This window comes from Podarcis tiliguerta, assembly GCF_965153285.1.
Source record: "Podarcis tiliguerta genome assembly, chromosome: 6".
Lineage (NCBI taxonomy): Eukaryota > Metazoa > Chordata > Lepidosauria > Squamata > Lacertidae > Podarcis > Podarcis tiliguerta.
This window is the reverse complement of record NC_139539.1, coordinates 6,748,333-6,768,396: the sequence shown is the minus strand read 5'-3', so window position 1 is coordinate 6,768,396 and position 20,064 is coordinate 6,748,333.

Genomic DNA, 20,064 nt, shown 5'->3' with positions numbered 1-20,064 from the left:
AAACAACTCCCTTCCTCCGAGACAACCCCCTGCAAATACACACACACACACACACACACCATATTGGCCTGACTGTAAGCCGCATCCACAAATAAGCAGCACCTTTAAAATTCAAGGCTTATTTGCGAGGGCAGCCTGCCTCCTGGCACAACCGCCCTGAACGGGGGGTGGCCGGCGCTCGGCGCCCTGCTCCCCAAGCCAGTGCCAGCACTCGGCTCCAAATATAAGCCGTACTTTAACTTTTTGCAGTCAGAATTTGGAAGAAAAAAAAGTGTGGCTTACATTTGGGCCAATACAGTATATATTTTACTGCAGGTCCAGGAATCTCTGGGTTATTTGTGGGACATAGGAATTCATTCATTATTATTATTTTTTCAAAATATAGTCTGGTCCCCCACAAGGTCTGAGTGACAGTGGACCGGCCCCCTGCTGAAAAGGTTTGCTGACCCCTGGTGTAGACAATGCTGAGCTAGATAGACCAATGGTCTGATGCAGCATAAGGCCGCGTCCTGCGTTGCAATGCTTAAAATGTACTGGCAGTGTGGAATAGTTTTAGGGACCGTTCTGATGCTTTGAGCCACCGTGGGGTTTTCTGCGCAGTTTGGACAATGGAAGATCTTATTTCTAAGGGTTGCACTCAGCTAACTGTTCCTTCGAGTAGACACACTGAAATTAATGGCCGTGACTAACTTGCACCCGCTGATTTCAATGGTCCTACTCTGAGTAACAGTTTGTTGTTGTTGATGATGATGATGATGTACCCTACTCATCATCATCTGAGCGGCTTCCACAAACCTTCGCTTTTATCTTAGCAGCAGCTAACACACATTGAATTAAAGGGGGGAAATCAATTCATCGTTTTATTCTCCCCCCTCCAGCCCAATTGCATATGATAAGCCTTGGCAGCATCATGTGTGTTTGTGTCAATAGCATTCAACATAACGCTGAGGCTCAAGAGTCAGGGTGGAGAACCTGGGGCTTTTCCGATGTGGATGGACTACAACTCCCATCATCCCCGTCCACACTTGCTGTGGCTGATGGGAGTTGGAGTCTCTGGATAACCACATATTCCCCATGCTGCTCAGGAGAAAAAAATACTCACTGCTCAGCCCAGTTCCTAAAACACAAGTGGAGCAGCCCCCCTTGGTCTATCATCCCGCTTCTGACTCCGTTTTTCTAACACTGGGTTATATTTTGCTATATTCCAAGATAGAAGCAGGAGGGAGCATAAAATCACACACAGACATGTTTTTATTTATTTGTACCCAGCCAGATGGGCGGGTACAAATAATAAACACTATTATTATTATTATTATTATTATTATTATTATTATTATTAATCATTATTAAATGGCTCCTCCATGCTTTGCTCCTTTTTCCTCAGCCAGGAAAAAGTCCTCTGAAGTACTGTGCTTGGTAATTTAAATGCCGCAGGCCAAATAAAGTCCAGGGCTTATGAAATTGTAGGCAAGCATATTCCACCTTTTTAATACTTTGGCCTTTACAATTTATTACTTTTATTATTAACATGCGCTCCCAGGCTCCTGAATTTCTTGGCAATTAAATTCTGCATCATTGCTTTGAAAATTATGTCTTCTAAATTGGTATTTTTGTGGCGGGGGGGGGGGTACTACGTGCTTTAGGGCATAATCCCATACATGCTTACCTGGGTGTGAGTCCCACTAAACACAGCAGGCCTTACTTCTGAGTAGACATGCCTCTAAGATTGCACCATTATTATGAATAGGAAAGCATTGTTAGGAACTGATTTTGTTGTGTGGCTAACCTGACTGGATTTCTTTTTGTTATATTTTGATAACTCCTTTTTTTAACAGAATTGCTGTTTAATACCTTGCTGTTTAATAAATATCCGGATTTTAAACAACCGACTATAAAATATGATTTATGTATGATTGCCTCACTGTTGTAAGTGGCTTATCCTAGATATTTCGGATTGCTTGTTTGTTGTTGTTTGTTCATCTCTTGTATTATTGTTGTTTCGATGTAAATTGTCGTAAGCACTTCATATGCAAAGATGCTCTACAAATAAACTGGAAGCTGAGTTCAATTACCTGTGGCATCTCTGACTCTTCTTTACTGTCCAGAGCCTTGACTTCGCTCGGACTCGGACTACGCAACCACCTTCAACCTCTCTGAGCAGAGTAGAAAGGGACGCATTGCCTCGGCTCCAAGCTGGGTTTCCATGTGTAAAGTTTTTACACTGATGATACTTTGCACTGGAAGCCAGGATTGAACCATACAATATGGGTGCTCACCTAACCAGCATGGTTAGAGGATGGTTGGAGGAGCATGGTTGGCAGGAGCTGGGACCAAACAAAGGGTATGTTGATATGTTTGAATAGGGTGTGAGCCTGTGACATGGCCCAGGAACTACCGGTAAGTATTTATCACTATTTATCTCTACAAAAGAATGGCCAGGCTCCTCAGGCAATCCAATCAAGTAACCTGCCAGACAGGAAACAAACAAGGATAAGAGAAAAACAATATTGAAATTTCTGTTTTAAGACCACCTTTTCTGTGATGTATCTGAGGGATGGTCTTAGGTTACACCCCTTCTGTGATGTATGTATGATGTTTCTGCGGGTGGTCTTGATCTACAGGAGGGGTATTTCGAAAGTCTTTATAAGCCCTTGCACAGCATTTTTGTGGGTCCTCCTCCTTTCCTGCGGGTGAGGGGAGCACCCTGTTGCAACAGATCAATAAAGATCAGGCTTACTAGCTGCTTTGCTTCTCAATATTCTCTGGTTGGCCTCCGTTATTTTCTCCTACCAATAGGGAACCTATGTAAGGACTCTATATGGGCTCTTGGATACCCCATAAGGGAAAAGGGCATATTTTTATTTACAACGATCACACGGCCCCAGTTGGAGGATTTGTTGCGCCACATCACAATGCTGGATTTGCATAAAGCCAGAGCACAGCCTCCCATTGGAGGATTTGCAGTGCCTCATCAAGAGGGAGGGGGAATGGGAGGAGGGTTGGCAAGTAAATTGAAAAATACAGGAGAGCCATTCTTGCAGTGAAGGACTATCTAGTGGGGTATTATTTCCTTTCAAAGGTATACGTAACAACCCAAGAGGGAAACGGAAATAATGGCAGCCAAGTAGTATCTCAAAGGCTGCAACACTCAGAATGGATCCTTGTTCCCAAAAGAAAAGGTGGCAGCGCAGAGAAGAATACTTGAGACTCAAAAGGAGTGGAAATCAGGAAAGTGAAAAGGATAAAGGTCAGAAGGATGTCAGGGGCAGAAAAAAAGGCTCCTAAGAGCAACATCTCCAAGGCAGCATCATAATTAAGCAGAACTCGCCCCCCTGAAATCAGATTTAAGCAAAACATTGTGTTTGCAAGTGGTGGTCCTCCAGTATAATTGGAAAAATTAAAACTTCAGGGGGATTGCTGCAGTATACAAGCCACACGTGTGATATCAGTTCCTTTAATGTTGTGGTTTTCAAGGGGCATTGCAAGAACCCCTGAGGTCCCTTAGAACAGGCTTCCTCAACCTCAGCCCTCCAGATGTTTTTGGCCTACAACTCCCATGATCCCTAGCTAGCAGGACCAGAGGCCAGGGATGATGGGAATTGTAGTCTCCAAACATCTGGAGGGCAGAGGTTGAGGAAGCCTGCCTTAGAAGATTACCCAGAGTTCCCCAACAAGCAGGAAAGGGAAGCAAACTTTACCCAAAGACAGCTTTCCCCAACGCCTTTGGTTTACAGTGGTGCCTCGCAAGACGAAATTAATTCGTTCCGCGATTTTTTTCATTGTGCGAGTTTTTTCGTCTTGCGAAGCACCACTGCATTTAAACACTGACAACGGCGGGGAGGGGTGGGGAGAAGCAGGACAGCTGCCGCAGCCAGTACCTCAGACTCACCCGCGCGTCGTGGCCACCGCGTGACGCAGCTGCTGGAGGGCGGCGGGGCTCAGGAGCGCGACTCTGGCTGCAACGCTGGCTGCTGGCGGCAATGGCTCTCTGAGGGGAGCGCGCGAGGGCGGTGGGCAGCGGCGCGAGGCAGCCGGAAGGTCGGCCGTCAGCCGGAAGGTGGGAGGGAGCCGGAGGAGCCGTCAGCCGGAAGGTGGGAGGGAGCCGGAGGAGCCGTCAGCCGGAAGGTGGGAGGGAGCCGGAGGAGCGGGGAAGCGAGCGTGCGTGCAGTGACCGTCGCCATGACGGGAGAGGCAGGGCCGTTTCGTCTAGCGAAGCAAGTCCTTAGGAAAATCTGTCTTGCAAAGCACCTCAGAAAACGAAAAACCCTTTCGTCTAGCGAGTTTTTCATCTTCTGAGGCATTCGTCTTGTGGGGTACCACTGTATTTCATGTAAGGAATATGTGTGCCGCTCTTTGTTCAATAACCCCAGGACGACAAATTTTCAATTCGAAAATTTGAGTTTTAATTATTATTATTTTATATTTTTTTAAAAAAATCTTTTCGTACAAGCAATCAAAAGGACAGAATGTGGTAAATAAACATGTACGCGCTTAACAGCTGCTAAATATAACAAGAACCATAGTTGGCATTAAAAGAGACAGAAAGCAGAAGACAAGCTTAGTTTTTCTTACATTTGAACGGGGTATACATTTAATTAATTAATTAATTAATTAATTAATTGTGAGCTTGATGGAACTAAAAAGGAAAAGGATTTAGGGGGGAGATCTAAATGATAACAAAGTAGGTACCAGGTTAACTTTTATTATATGGGAATGTTGATGTTGAATAAGTTTTTTTAGGCTGGCCTAATCCTGCAATGGGACGTGGGTGGCGCTGTGGGTTAAATCACAGAGCCTAGGGCTTGCCCATCAGAAGGTTGACGTTTTGAATTCCCGCGACGGGGTGAGCTCCCCTTGCTTGGTCCCAGCTCCTGCCAACCTAGCAGTTTGAAAGCACATCAAAGTGCAAGTAGATAAATAGGTACCACTCCAGCGGGAAGGTAAACGGCGTTTCCATGCACTGCTTTGGTTCACCAGAAGTGGCTTAGTCATGCTGGCCACATGACCCGGAAGCTGTACGCTGGCTCCCTTGGCCAGTAAAGCGAGATGAATGCCGCAACCCCAGAGTCAGCCACGACTGGACCTAATGGTCAGGGGTCCCTTTACCTAATTACTGCAATGTCAGGGGATGTTTTGCATTCAGGATTATTGACTTAACCCTGCGGCTTCCCTCGTTTTCCTTTGCCGAGAAAAAAAAACCTGCCGCAGGCTTGTGTTAGGAGTCCTGCCAGGGAATTGTATATAACCCATGCTGAGAAACTTCACCTGCGCAGATCCTGAATGAGCTATTAAGGCAATATATTGGGGCGGCTGAGCAGATAAGAGCAATCTCAGCACCTCCTATAGAGATCTGTAGGACAAAGCAGACTGGATCGATGTATTTATCTGAAGGATTTTTACCCTGCTGTTCAGCCAAAAAGGGCTCCCGGGGGGCCTTACAAAGATCGGTAATAAGACAGTTCCTCCTTTCAGGCTTTCAATTTAACAGACATAGCACAAAAGGAATGGGGATGGGGGTGGAGGAGGGTGGAAACAAACTCGTGCATTGGGTCTTACTTATTTATTTGAAAACATTTATAGAACGCTTAACCCTTACCATAGTGATACACAAGTTTAGCAGAATGTAATAAAGCACATAAAAAGCACATCATGAAATACTGTCAACAAATAATGCCAGTGAATAGGCCCATCTCTCTGGAAAAAGAAGCAGATTATTATTTTTTTAATACATGATGAAAGACCACAGTTGTTGGTTCCTGTCTAGTTTCTATGGGGAGCATATTCCACAGGGCAGGTGCTGTGGGCCTGAAACCAAACAGCTACAGAATGAGGCTCTGGCGCATGAGGCAACAGATACTGAGCCTCCAGAGGAGACCGCAGTCTACCTCTAATCCTGGGAGTAGCTCTAGCCATCATTTTGTTCGACAGAGTCTCACTTTCAACTCTACGATTCTATCATTCTCTCTTCTTTGGCGATCCCTCGTAGCCGAGTAAGATTGTCTTCCATAAACACGGTTTTAACAATGAGTCCGTAAGTGACTGTGGAGGCCAATTCTGGATCCACATGTCCTTCCACAGTGGGGACAGAGGTTTCCAGGCGGGAGTTGATAACGGTGCGGATTTGCCAAGCGTGCCTTCCTCTTAGCACGTTTCTCCCTTGCGTCCTGAGTTCGAGTGTCTCCAAAGTCCATGACACCTTTGGTAAAGGCTGGCCTCCAATTGGAGCACTCACAGGCAAGTGTTTCCCAGTTGTTGGTGTTTCTACAGTGGTACCTCTGGTTACGGATTTAATTCATTTCGGGGTGCCGTGCACACACCCAAAAATCCGTAACTAGAGGCGCTGCTTCTGTGCACCCATGCGGTGTGATAGAGCGCTTCTGTGCATGCGTGAGCGGCAAAACCTGGAAGCATACACCTCAGGGTTTGCTGTAGCCGTAACCCAAAGATATTCCGTAACCTGGACGTTACGCAACACGAAGTACCACTGTACAGTGGTACCTTGGGTTACAGACACTTCAGGTTACAGACTCCGCTAACCCAGAAATAGTACCTCGGGTGAAGAACTTTGCTTCAGGATGAGAACAGAAATCATGTGGCGCCAGCAGGAGGCCCCATTAGCTAAAGTGGTACCTCAGGTTAAGAACAGTTTCAGGTTAAGAAGGCACCTCCAGAACAAATTAAATTCTTAACCCGAGGTACCACTGTACTACTTTTTTTTTTAATTTGCCTTGAGACAGTCTTTAAACCTCTTTTGTTGACCACCAACATTACTCTTTCCATTTTTAAGTTCGGAATAGAGTAGTTGCTTTGGAAGACGATCATCAGGCATCCGCACAACATGACCAGTCCAACGAAGCTGATGTTGAAGAATCATTGCTTCGACGCTGGTGATCTTTGCTTCTTCCAGTACACTGATATTAGTTCGCCCGGCTTCCGAATGATGTGTAAAAAAATTTGGAGACACCGTTGATGGAATCTTTCGAGGAGTTGGAGATGGCGTTAATAAGTGGTCCATGTTTCACAAGCATACAGTCAGGTTGTTAGTACAATAGCTTTGGAAACAAGTATTTTAGTTTCCCTGCGAATGTCCCCTGTGCCTGAATTTGTTTTATGTGTGTCCTGTGCTTCTATCCCTAGGAAACACGACTAGGGAGCTTTGGGTGTTTATCAGACTGGGGAGATCCAGGAGCAAGCATGCGGCAAGGTCACAGAGGCAGAGGGGAAAGGTTTGGCATATTTGTGTCATCTTTCAGACGTCGGTTTTGATCTCAATCTTTGGCTGCAGGAGTGAGCGTATGGCTAGCAGGAAATAAACGACATTGTGGGAGGGTGAGACGGCCCCTTCTTGCTTGCTTGAGAGAGAAGGGTCTGTCCTCTGATGTGGGCCCAGGAAATTGAGTTCCCGATTGCTGGAGTTGGGTGGCACCTACTGGATGCACAGAAGAACGCAGCTCAGAAGGAAACGACAAGGAACGGGGAGAAATTAATAAATAATAATAATACGCTCGGCTCGCATTCCCTGCTTTAACTGCTGTGCTGCTTTATGGGGGTTATTTTATTGCGTGCTTTAACTATGGGTGCTTATATTTTGGGTGCTAATTATGGGTGCCTATAAGGGGATGTGGGTGGCGCTGTGGGTTAAACCACAGAGCCTAGGACTTGCCGATCAGAAGGTCGGCGGTTCGAATCCCCGCGACGGGGTGAGCTCCCATTGCTCGGTCCCTGCTCCTGCCAACCTAGCAGTTCGAAAGCACGTCAAGTGCAAGTAGATAAATAGGCACCACTCCGGCGGGAAGGTAAACGGCGTTTCCATGCGCTGCTCTGGTTCGCCAGAAGCGGCTTAGCCATGCTGGCCACATGACCCGGAAGCTGAACGCCAGCTCCCTCAGCCAATAAAGCGAGATGAGCGCCACAACCCCAGAGTCGGCCACGACTGGACCTAATGGTCAGGGGTCCCTTTACCTTATATTTTAATGGTTATGATGGCTTTGATTTCAATGACTACGGAGTTTGACAGCTATGCCCTACCTCCTCTGTCAGAGACAGTATGGTTCTGAGTACCGGTTGTTGCAAACCACAGAGGAAGAGCGTGCTCTTGAACTCAGGGCTTGCTTGCCCCAGGACTGAATGTTCCCACACCAGTCGCATGGCTTGCTGGCCAGCTCTCAGAGACACAACCCTACACACAAACACAAACACACCATCTCTTCCAGAGCAACAGAAGCTAAGAAGGCAGAGAGCCAGATGGGAATTTCAGAACAGCTACAGAAGTCCAAATGCTTTGCTTGCAGAAGTGCTTGGGGAGGGAGTAGATGATGGAAACTGCCTTCTACTGAGTCAGATTGGCTGGTCCATATAGCTCAGTGCTGCCTACACTGACTGGCAGAGGCTCTTCAGGGTTTCAGGCATGCAATCTCTCCCAGTGGAATATACTCGGAGTCGAGAGTGGATTTCATGCTCCTTATTCAGCTCATAGTGGTGAGGAGGAATGGAAGTTCCCCCAGAATGTCTGCTTTATATACATTATTTACACAATGGGCCCCATGTGATTGGCTAATTCCGGGATTCTCCTGTAGGCCAATCAGGTTGCGGATTCGCTTCCACCTGGAGCTGGATTGGGTGGCTCCTGCGGATCAACCATAATGCTGCATTGTTCTAGGACCAATCAGACTGCTGCATTCTGAATCCTATTGTTCTAGAACCAATCAGACTGCTGCATTTTGGATCCTATTGTTCTAGGACCAATCAGACTGCTGCATTTTGGATCCTATTCAACTCAGTACATAACACCCAGCCTTGCCCAGAAACACTGAGGGCTTCTAAGCGCAAAACACCATCAATCTATGGCCCTCCCTGGCGAAGTGGAAACTCAGGCACAGCTCAGGGCCTGACTGAGAGCCAGAGCATAAGCGAAGCTGCTGGATCTGTCTTTTAAAGTCATCCGAGTCTGTGGCCATCCCTGCCTCCAGTGGCAGTGAGTTCCATAGTTTCAACTATACGCTGCCTTTCTTTTCTCTGTCCTGAATCTTCCAGTGCTCAGCTTCCTTGCATTGTCCCTCCTCAATTCGAGTGGGATGAGAAAGGGAGAAAAAACTTATCTGTATCCCTGCCCCCTCCAAGGATTCTGGGAGCTGTAGTTTGTTAAAAAGCTGCTGAGAGCTTTTAGGAGGCTCCTGTTCCCCTCGCACAGGTACATTTCTCAGAGAGAGGGAGGCACGGGTCTTTCGAGAGAAAGATACAGCCTTCCCAGGTATAGGAGAATTGGCTGACAAAACTATTGGGTGAGATGGCCAGGTTAACGTGTTTAATTAGAGAAAAATCATTCCTGACACTTATTAAGGATTGGAAATTTCTTGTGGAGTTTCTGCGCGAAATAGAAAATTAACTTGTCATAGCTGAAGATTGAAAAAAATACTGGTTTATGGAAGATAGAATGATTGGATCTTAATATCATATGTAGCTGCAGGACATAAAGCCGGAAGTCCTGCTATCCTAATTTATCTCTCTCTAATCTTTTCTCTCTCTCCTCTCTCTCTCTTTAGGTTTCCCTTTTTCAAATTATTTTTCTCCTTTCTGCCTTTGTTCTTTTTTTAGACTAATTAGCTGTTTTATATCAGTATATTACATAAATAATAATGATAATTTTTATTTATACCCCGCCCTCCCCGGCCAGAGCCGGGCTCAGGGTGGCTAACACCAATAAAATCACAGTAAAAACATAATGGGAGGGGAACCAATTTAAAATACAGGTTAAAATGCAATTTAAATGCAGCCTCATTTTAAAAGTAGCCCATAGATCAAAACCATAAGGGGAGGGAAACATGAGGGTCAGACTGAGTCCAAACCAAAGGCTAGGCGGAACAGCTCCATCTTGCAGGCCCTGCAGAAAGATGTCAAGTCCCGCAGGGCCCTAGTCTCTTGTGACAGAGCATTCCACCAAGTTGGGGCCAGTACTGAAAAGGCCCTGGCCCTAGTTGAGACCAATCTAACCACCTTGCAACCTGGGACCTCCAAAGTGTTGTCATTTGTGGACCTCCAGGTCCTCCGCGGGGCATACCAGGAGAGGCGGTCCCATAGGGATACATTGCAAATATACCATACTTTGCAATGGGCATGTATGTATAGTGCCTTGGGGGGAGGCATGGCTGGCAAGTTGGAACCCTAAAAAAGAGCACCCCTGCAGGCGAGGAGGACACACTGAAACGTCTTTCGCAAGCCCCAAAGGTCATGCCGCTCTGATAGGCTTAATCTCCTCTATGAATTTATCCGACCTCCTTGTTAGCCTATCTAACCCAGAGGTGATCACTGTATCTTATTCCATCAATCCTGAAAAGGAATCCCTGGTTAAGAACCCCACAGGGCTAATGCAGGACAATTTCAATGGATTCCAGCCCATGACATCTTTGTTTCTCTTGCAAGTCCCAAAGATCTCAGAAACTCCCTCTGCAGTAACTCTTAAACTTTTGTTATAAGAAAAAACTTCTCATTTTCCCTCATGGGGTACGCAAGAGCCCGTATACTAGAGTCCTTATGTAGGTTGTCTATGGGTAGGAGAAAACAACAGGCCAACCAGAGAATATTGAGAAGCAAAGCAGCTAGCAAGCCTGATCTTTATTAATAGACTTTTGAAATTGCCTCCCCTGTAGCTCAAGACCACCCCCCAAAACATCATACATACATCACAGAAAGAGGTGGTCCCCAGCAGAAATTTGAGTGTGTTGCTTCTTTCCTGTCTGCCAGGATACCTGATAATGCCTTATTATCTGATCGCCTTTTCTGGGTAGCCTGGCCATTCCTTGGAGATGGTAAATACTTAGTTCCTGAATCTCTTGCACATATTGATAGTTTGCTCAGTTTAACAGATACTTGCCAGACTGTATTTACAGGGAGGTGTAAGCCCCTACAGTCCAAAGACAATTTGAAAGCTGTCCCCATTTCCTTCCTCCTTGCAGAGAAAGATTTGAGATCAATTTGGGAAAGTCAAAATGGCTTCAAGATGGTTCTCTTGTACCATTTCAGACACGTGGTTTATATCCTTATGTACAGTATGTCTTTGCCTGGTACATTTATGAACCTTTATTCCATATCTTAGACCTTATAATTCTCATAACATTTTCTTGCACCGAGAACTGCTATTCTGTAGTGTTTAATCTTTGCAGAAATTCCTTGTGTTGTATTATCTTTTGGCAACTACAGGAGAGAATAAAGACTAAACATTCAAACTCAGACATTAATTTGCCCTTTGTGGCCGTGACCAGCAATGCTATATGTATGCAAAGGGGGAGGGGACATTACAATATACTGTCAAGTTTGTTCGTTTATTTATTTATTATATTTATAAAATTTGTGTACCACCCTTGATCTGTAGATCTTAAGGCAGGTTCACAGCATAAAAACACAAGATAAAAACAAATGACATATGACTGAAGAGGCAAGCAGTATTTCTATGAAGTGGGTTGCCTCTTCAGCACAAGGAGGATACATCACAGAAACCTTCATCACAGATCTCCAGCAGTTTCTTCTGTCACTTTCCTGGTCGCCTTGGCAACCAGCTTTAAAGCTGTTTCTCCCCAGCCTCTGTTCAGCAACCACTCCTCTAAAGCATTTAAATAATGAACTTATGGCAAGAAAGTTCACTTTTGAACATTTTCTGCCCCACCCTATGTATAGAAAGGGACACAGGTGGTGCTGTGGGTTAAAGCACAGAGCCTAGGACTTGCCGATCAGAAGGTCAGCGGTTTGAATCCCCATGACGGAGTGAGCTCCCGTTGCTCGGTCCCTGCTCCTGCCAACCTAGCAGTTCGAAAGCACGTCAAAGTGCAAGTAGATAAATAGGTACCGCTACGGCGGGAAGGTAAATGGTGTTTCCGTGTGCTGCTCTGGTTCGCCAGAAGCAGCTTAGTCATGCTGGCCACATGACCCAGAAGCTGTACGCCGGCTCCCTCAGCCAATAAAGCAAGATGAGCGCCGCAACCCCAGAGTCGGTCACGACTGGACCTAATGGTCAGGGGTCCCTTTACCTATGTATAAAAGTCCCACCAAGTTCCACAGGACTTACGCCCAGGTGAGTGAGTATAGGATTACAGGCTAAGAGCCTACCCAGAACTGAATCCTATTGAATTCAATGGGGCTAACTCCCAGGTAAGTGGAGTTAGGGGTGCATCCTAAGTGGTTAAAAAAATGACTCCCTCTTTTCTATAGGAATTTTTTAAAAATGCAAATAAAAGGGAGACTTTGTGTCCCTATCTTAAACATTTAGGATCACAGGAACTACCTTATGCTGAGTCAGACCATTGGTCCATCTAGTACTGGCAGCACTGACTGGAAGCAACCCTCCAGATGGGAAATCTCTCCCAATCCTACCTGGAGATGCCAGGAATTGAACCCGATACCTTCTGCATGCAAATGAGATGCTCTGCCATTGAGCTGTGACATTGATATTTGCATTTGCCACTGGAATAATATTCACCAGCAATGCCCACGTAATATTCTGCTTCGTGATGTGCTGGTGTTCCCTGGCGGGATGTCTCGCCGTCTTCAAACTACCGTATTTTTTGCTCTATAGGATGTACTTTTCATAGAATCATAGAGTTGGAAGAGACCACAAGGGCCATCGAGTCCAACCCCTTGCCAAGCAGGAAACACCATCAGAGCACTCCTGACATATGGTTGTCAAGCCTCTGCTTAAAGACCTCCAAAGAAGGAGACTCCACCACACTCCTTGGCAGCAAATTCCACTGTCTAAATAAATAAATAAATAAATAAATAAATAAATAAATAAAGATGTACCCGTATTTTTCGCTCTATAAGATGCACCAGACCACAAGTTTTTGGAGGAGGAAAACAAGAAAAAAAATATTCTGAATCCCAGAAGCAAGAACAGCAAGAGGGATCACTGCGCAGTGAAAGCAGCGATTCCTCTTGCTGTTCTGGCTTCTGGGATAGCTGTGCAGCCTGCATTCGCTCCATAAGACGCACACATTTCCCCTTACTTTTTAGGAGGAAAAAAGTGAGTCTTATAGAGCAAAAAATACGATATATTTTTGCCCAGGCTTGCCTGACCCATAAGAATGGACTCTCTTAGTACTGAATTCCTGCATTTTATAAACTCTGGGTTTTTTAATCTTTAAATATAAAAAAACTGAGTTTATTAAGCAATAATAAACCCTTTAATCAATAGACAACAGCCGCAACATATGAACGGATTGCTTATAGCCGCAGACTTTGTTTGGATAAATATGTTGACATTTGGAATGAGTTTATACAGAATATAGTAGGTTATTTATAATCATATATGTATTAGGACAATAATACTACTTAAATATCTATATAATAATGTTTGGAAGTGTACCTGACTGTACTTAGTGTACTATGTTATACCTTTTTACTTATTATTTTTTACTTTTTTATTTGCACTTTCTCTTTTTTCTCTATAACTAAAATTCTTATAATAAAATATTAATTGAAAAGAAACACTGCTTTATTGTTTTTCTTTTGTAGTTCTACCACCTAGAGTTTTTAATCAGCAGTTTTGAAAGGATCTTAAAAGTAATTACACACAGCTCCTCATACGAAATGAAATGAATGGACCTAAGTTACCCATGTTTATAATTTCAATGGGTCTACTGTGAGTAAGGCTAGCATTGGTACAGCCCAATGAGTGGGGGAACGATTAGACGTCGAGTCCAAAACTCCTTCCCCCCCAAAAAAAAAACATGATTAGCTTGTCCTTAGACTGTACAATCTAAAACGACTGCCAGCTGTTATCTATGTGAAAGGGCTTCTTCTGGGTCAAAAGCTGTAGGATTTGTGACTGGAAGGATAGAACAGTTTAACTCATTCCTACAAAGAGAGAGAAAGCTTTCCAGGATCAGCTTAGCCCTGCAGCCCCTTGCCACCCAGAGATGCCAACTTGAATAAAATATTCAGTATTTTGAATAAATATCACATACAGTGCATCGCTGTCAACGTTTCCCTTTTTTTAAAGGGAAATTCCCTTATTCTGAATAGGATTCCTCGCAAGAAAAGGGAAAGGTTTACAGCTATGATACAGTGGTACCTCGGTTCTCAAACGCCTTGGTACTCAAACAACTTGGAACCCAAACACTGCAAACCCGGAAGTAAGTGTTCCAGTTTGCGAACTTTTTTCAGAAGCCGAACGTGCTCTGTTTTGAGTGTTACACTTCCGTTTTAAGTGTTACATTTTGAGCGTTTTTGCTATTTATTTTACATTTTTGTTTTGGGGGCTCTTTTTTCTTTTGTTTTCATGACTGTGTGGAACCCAGTTCAGCTACCAACTGATTGCGTAACTGCAGTACATTGTTTATTGCTTTCATTTTATGGATCGATGGTCTCGTTAGATAGCAAAATTCACGTGAAATTGCTGTTTTAGGGGTTGTTTTGAAAAGTCTGGAACTTATTAAGCCATTTTGAATTACTTCCTGTGGGAAAGCGCACCTTGGTTTTGGAACGCTTTGGTTTTGGAACAGACTTACGGAACGGATTAAGTTTGAGAACCAAGGTACATTGTATCGCCTCACATGTGCACCATTTGAATGGCAATGCCCATTATCTTGGGGGGGGGGGCAAGATAAAAGAGCACTTGAGCATGCAGGTTTAAGGTATAGAGGAAAAGCAAGTGAGAATAAGCCATATTCTTTCGGAACTGTTGTTGTTGTTGTTTAGTCGTTTAGTTGTGTCCGACTCTTCGTGACCCCCTGGGCCAGACCACGCCAGGCACTCCTGTCTTCCACTGCCTCCCGCAGTTTGGTCAGACTCATGCTGGTAGCTTCGAGAACACTGTCCCACCACCTCATCCTCTGTCATCCCCTTCTCCTTGTGCCCTCCATCTTTCCCAACATCAGGGTCTTTCCCAGGGAGTCTTCTCTTCTCATGAGGTGGCCAAAGTCTTGGAGCCTCAGCTTCAGGATCTGTCCTTCCAGTCAGCATTCAGGGCTGATTTCCTTCAGAATGGATAGTCCATGGGACTTTCAAGAGTCTCCTCCGGCATCAGAATTCAAAAGAATCAATTCTTCGGCAATCAGCCTTCTTTATGGTCCAGCTCTCACTTCCATACATCACTACTGGGAAAATTTCCAAACGAGGTATACTTTTATTGCCCCCCACTTCCCTCCCTCCCTCTCTTACACACACATACACATGAGATTCTTGATATAAAATGTAATTCAAGGTGCAAAATTCGCTCAGCGGTAGAGCAGCTGGTCTGCATGCAAAATATTTTGGGTTCAGTCCCCAAAAACTCCAGGCAAGGAAGGCTTGCAAAAGGCACCCAGAAATTCCTGGAGACCCACTGAGATAGATGGGCCATGGGTCCAACTCAGGCATCCCCAGACTTGGCCCTCCAAATGTTTGGGGACTACAATTCCCATAATCCTTGACCACTGGTCCTGTTAGCTGGGGGTGATGGGAGTTGTAGTCCCAAATCATCTGGAGGGTCGAGTTTGGGGATGCCTGGTCTAACTCATGGGCAGGCAAACTAAGGCCCAGGGGCCGGATCCGGCCCAATCGCCTTCTAAATCCGGCCCGCTGATGGTCCGGGAACCAGCATGTTTTTACATGAGTAGAATGTGTGCTTTTATTTACCGGTAAAAGGCATCTCTAGGTTATTTGTGGGGCATAGGAATTCGTTCATTTTTTATTTGTTTTTCAAAATATAGTCTGGCCCCCAACAAGGTCTGAGGGACAGTTTGCTGACCCTTGGTCTAACTCAATCTCTCTCACCAACAATGAAAACTAGGAAATGAACAGGAAGAGAACCTTCCCACATGATGTGGCACAAAAACCTCACACAAACACTATGGAAAAGAATGAAAGTTCAAGTTCACTACCACCAATCTCTCCCCCCCACACACACACACCCATCTGTCTCTCCTCCTCTCTTCTTCCCCAACCTTTCTTCTTTGGCGATGACGCCCTGTGCCTGGAGGTGGTGGAGCGGCTCAACAAGCCAGAGGTGGAAGTCAGAAGCAGTAAGGAGTTACTGCTGCAGCCAGTGATCATCAGCCGGAATGAGAAAGAAAAAGTCCTAATTGAAGGGTCAATCAACTCTGTGCGAGTCAGCATCGCAGTGAAGCAGGCCGATGAGATTGAGAAGATCCTGTGTCACAAATTTATGCGCTTCATGATGATGAGAGCAGAGAACTCATAACCTAGTAAGAACACGGACTTAACAGTGAGTCCATAAGTGACTGTGGAGGCCAATTCTGGATCCGCACGTCCTTCCACAGTGGGGACATTGGTTTCCGGGCGGGAGTTGATCACGGTGAGGGTTTGCCAAGCGTGCCTTCCTCTTAGCATGTTTCTCCCTTTTGTCCTGAGTTCAAGTGTCTTCAAAGCCCATAACACCTTTGGTAAAGGCTGTTCTCCAATTGGAGCACTCGCAGGCAAGTGTTTCCCAATTGTTGGTGTTTATACTACATTTGCCTTGAGACAGTCTTTAAACCTCTTTTGTTGGCCACCAGCATTACGCTTTCCATTTTTAAGTTCGGAATAGAGTAGTTGCTTTGGAAGACGATCATCAGGCATCCCCCAAAGTTATACTGTCTATAACAATACAGTGGTGCCCCGCAAGAAAATGCCTCGCAAGACGGAAAACCCGCTAGACGAAAGGGTTGTCCGTTTTGGAGGTGCTTCGCAAAACGAATTTGCTATGGGCTTGCTTCGCAAGTCGAAAATGTCTTGTGAGTTCCTGCGATTTTTTTTCACTCCCCACCCCCTTTTTCTAAGGCACTAAGCTGCTAATAGCCTTTTAGCAGCTAATCCGCTAATCCCTTAAGCCTTTAATAGCCACTAAACCGCTAATAGCGCTAATCCGCTAATGGGGTTGCTTCGCAAGACAAAAAAACCGCTAGACGAAGAGACTCGCGGAACTGATTCTTTTCGTCTTGTGAGGCACCACTGTAGTCTTTCACATAGAATATAACTGATGTGTAGAAAGGACTCCCACGAACTGAAAGCAGACTGTATACACTCTTGTAGCCCAAGTAAATCTTTAATAAAAACATTTTTTTTAAAAAAAATAGAAGGCAACTTCCTATGGTTTTCAGAGAGCACAGCTACATCTCCAAACTGTTTTGCATTCATTTGCATTCTACGCTGTTATGATTAAACCCAATGTGTCCCTTAATATTTGTTCTGCATCACTTTCTCCTGGAATCAAAGGCTCGCCTTGTTTTGTATCATGCCATGTTCTCGTCTTAAGATTTTAGATTTTCAAATCCAGTCCAAATGGTAGACTTGCCTCCGACCCACAGACATAATTTTTATTCTGCCTTCGGGATAATTCGCCCTTGTGATAGGTACAGTGGTACCCCGCAAGACGAATGCCTCGCAAGACGAAAAACTCGCTAGACGAAAGGGTTTTCCGTTTTTTGAGTCGTTCCGCAAGACGAATTTCCCTATGGCCTTGCTTCGCAAGACGAAACGTCTTGCGAGTTCTTGCGAGCTTGTTTCCTTTATCTTAAAGCCGCTAAGCCGTTAACAGCCGCTAAGAGCCGTGCTTCACAAGACGAAAAAACCGCAAGACGAAGAGACTCGCGGAACGAATTTCGTCTTGCAAGGCACCACTGTATTCGCGTAGTTGTACACGATCATGCCTTCAATATTGTTAGAACCTGCAACGGTTTCAGAATAAATACTACTCTGTTTCCAATTGGGGCATGTCCCGTGGCTGAAATCTTGTAACTTTTAATGCCATAGATGTTCCATGGGGGGTATGTGTGTGTGTGCTTTCATATCCTCCTACCAGGGCACACAAAAAAACGGGATTTGCATCTTCCAGGGCTGGGCTCCCGTGCGAATCATGTGACGTGTGGAAGATCATGGCCCCAAAAGACAGGCTTGGGGGGAGCACTGTGCGAGATCACGGCTCCCTAAAAAGTTTGTAGTGCGAGATTGTGGTGCCCAAATTGGCCACCGTGCTCTCGTGCGAAAAAACGGGGTGTCCTGATTTTACCAGGGCACTTGGGGGGGGGGGTTTAAATCGTAGCACAACTTTTGCTGCCCCCGCCTAAAGAAAAGTCAGGGCAAAAGTCGAGGTGGGTCCTTAGAAAACTCTCCTCAAATACAGGAACAAAACCCAAACAATATTGCAGACGATTCCTGTTTATCGCAGTCGCTCCTTCCAGATATGACAGTGTGAAAAAAGGTCACTGCCATTGCCTACGACAATTTCTGGATGATAATAATAATAATAATAATAATAATAATAATAAAAAATTCATACAGATAAACTGCATTAACCACATCTGCTGAAAATCTTCCAGAGAATCCCCCCCCCCGGTTATTACATATGTGCAGTAGACAAAGTGGGGGGGGGGGACTAGAGATGGGTGATAAATTTGATTCAGTTCCTATTTAAAGACGAATTTATCCAATTCACACTTTCCTGAGTACCAAAGCACAGCCATTCAATGAAAGTCACACTTACCTGACCTTTGTGGCACATCTCTCCAACCAAACGATTTGACCAAAATGCCATTATTGGGGGAAAGCATGTGTAAAAAGGAATGTACTAGTGAAAACAGCATGCAAAATAAATAAATAAAATAAATGATTCCATGTAAGGAATGGTGTGCATGAGTCAAATCTGAGTACAAAAATGTGCTTATTGGGAGAAAATGACACAAAAATGCTGGAATGTACATGACAGTTGGGTTTAAAACAAAAATGTAAATTGCTGCAGATCTGTAGAAAATTGAATTTGACATTGTGGGGAAAAAATAGAAACTGAGCAGAACAAAATTGACAGTTCCTTCCGTTCCTAAGAAACCCCAAACAACTTACAAATATTCCCCCCCATGATAGAGATTAAACACAGGAAGGGCCACAGACCAGTGATGGAGAATACGCTTTGTGTTCAGAAAGTCTTGTGCTTACTCCCCGGTAGAGATGGAAAAAATTCCATGACTGAAACCACTGACAGTCTCTGCCAATCAGTGTAGACCAGGCATGGCCAAACTCGGCCCTCCAGATGTTTTGGGACTGCAATTCCCATCATCCCTGACCACTGGTCCTGTTACCTAGGGATGATGGGAGTTGTAGTCCCAAAACAGCTGGAGGGCTGAGTTTGGCCATGCCTGGTGTAGACCATGGTTAGCTACCAGACTACAACTCCCATCAGGCCTGACCATTGCCCATGCCGGCTGGGAGGTGATGGGAGCCCAATATGAGAAGGGAACAGGTAAGCCACAACACCTTAAGGCAGGGGTGGGGAATGAGTGCCATTCCAGATGTTGTTCCCATCTGGAATTTGAACCACAATACCTCAAGGACCGCCTCTCCCCATATGAACCGCCCCACACCCTGAGATCATCTTCTGAGGCCCTTCTTCACGTGCCTCCTCCGCAAGAGGTCCGGAGGGTGGCAACATGAGAACAGGGCCTTTTCTGTGGTGGCTCCTTGTCTTTGGGGTACTCTCCCCAGGGAGGCTCACCTGGCGCAATTGTTACATATCTTTAGATGTCAGGCAAAAACATTCCTTTTCCTCCCCCCGCCCCACTGGCCTCTGGCTGATTAAACTACCTATAGAGGGTTTATTGTATCTGTTTGTTACCGCCTCGCATATTTTTGTGTTCATAAACTGCTCTGTGGTCCTCGGATAAAGGGTGGCATAGAAAACAAACAAACAAACAAACAAATAAATAAGATTCAGGTAGGTAGCTGAATTGGTCTGACACAGTCGAAATAAATAAATAAAAATTAAAAAATTGCCCGGTAGCACCTTAGAGACCAACTAAGTTTGTTCTGGGTCGTCAGTGTATCTGAAGAAGTGTGCCTGCACACGAAAGCTTATACCCAGAACAAACTTAGTTGGTCTCTAAGGTGCTACTGGGCAATTTTTTAATTTATTTCAAAATCATCCCCGATCATTGGTCACTCTGGCTGGGCTGATGGAAGCTAGAAATTTAACCACATCTGGATGGCTGTATGTTCCCTGCTCCTGTGCTAACCGTTGCTAAACACAAACAGACAGCATATTGGACAACATCAAACAAAAGTCTCTGCCGCATTCCTTCACTCTGCTGTGTCACAAGCTGCAAACCA